The sequence below is a fragment of the Aplysia californica genome, unplaced genomic scaffold, assembly GCF_000002075.1.
Source record: "Aplysia californica isolate F4 #8 unplaced genomic scaffold, AplCal3.0 scaffold00695, whole genome shotgun sequence".
NCBI lineage: Eukaryota > Metazoa > Mollusca > Gastropoda > Aplysiida > Aplysiidae > Aplysia > Aplysia californica.
The window spans coordinates 219,960-221,288 of NW_004797965.1; positions in this window are offsets into that span (position 1 = coordinate 219,960).

Here is a 1,329-nt window from a genome sequence, read left to right on the forward strand (position 1 = left end):
TATGGCAGTTCTATCATTTTAAAAGAGGTGCTTGAAGGAAAGATGTGGGGCAGGAGAGGAAGGCAAAAAATAACATGGATGGACAACATAAGAACATGGACTGGCTTGGATATGGCAGAATGTGCAACGGCAACTCGTTACCGTGAAGGATGGAGGGTCATCACACGTCAACCACTGAGTCAGAGATGACACCTCCAGGTATTGCAGAAGATATTCGGAGACGTCTCCGGCGAGCACCCAGGAACTATTCGAAGACGTTCTTCCGCGCACAGATGCACTGCTTTGGGAGGTCAAACTGCGTACTCTTTGCTGCAGATCACACATTTTTATTATAGCCACTAAAATTGTACCAAATCAATTATTTTCAAGAAAATTTCGAACTTAGCTTCAAAATATTAAATGATGGGTTAAAACAGGGGCCTGCCCCCCTGTAATCCCCCAGATTTTTAAAATTGGACTTGAGACACAAAGCATTTTGATTTTGACGTCATAGCCGTCTCTGAGTAGATATTGCGTCCAGGTATCCAGGTATCAGCAACATCCATGTGGTGATGATCAGTACTTCGTTCTATTTGACTATTTGACTTTGAGGCTACGAATAGCAAAGTGCCATAGCTTTTACTTTTAGATAAACTAAGTTAGGTAGATTTAACTTTTTTATATGAAGGAAATACAACGTATAAACTGTATTACTATATAGGTAAAAAAAACTTGAGGTTTTTTTTTTTTTTTTTTTTTGGGGGGGGGGGGGGGTCAGTTCCACAAAGAAATGCATGAAAATAGGTTCTATCTGTTTCTGTATTTAAAATTCACAAACTTTGACATCTAATCGTTCAAAAAGTATCCAAAATATGCTGATAGAACCCTTGTAATTTCATGAAGAGTTGGAGGAAACCTGTTTTCGTTCCGCAGTTTCCATTTTTGAATTTCATAGTATCCGTTTTCGTCCCATCCGTTTTTCGTCCCATATTAATTTGATTACGTATAGGCAATTGTCACTCCCGACTTCAAAATGATTTCACATTGCGCGGAGATAAATCAGTGTATATAATCACATCTACGTGGAGGTGGAAGTAATATTCCGAGATGGATGAAAATTTGTATTAGAAGTTTGCAGAATATTTGTCTCTGACAAAACAGTTTCAATAAAAATTATTAGAAAAAAAACTCTCGTTGTTAATAATCTTTACATATATTGTGAAAGTCCATCTCTTTGGTCGCCTAAAACTTCCGAACCACTTAACTTTCGAATTTGACAAAATTAGTGTTGGTTCAGAATCATTTAAAGGGTGCACAGTTTTATTGAGGAGCCTGAAGTCACTGTTGTTT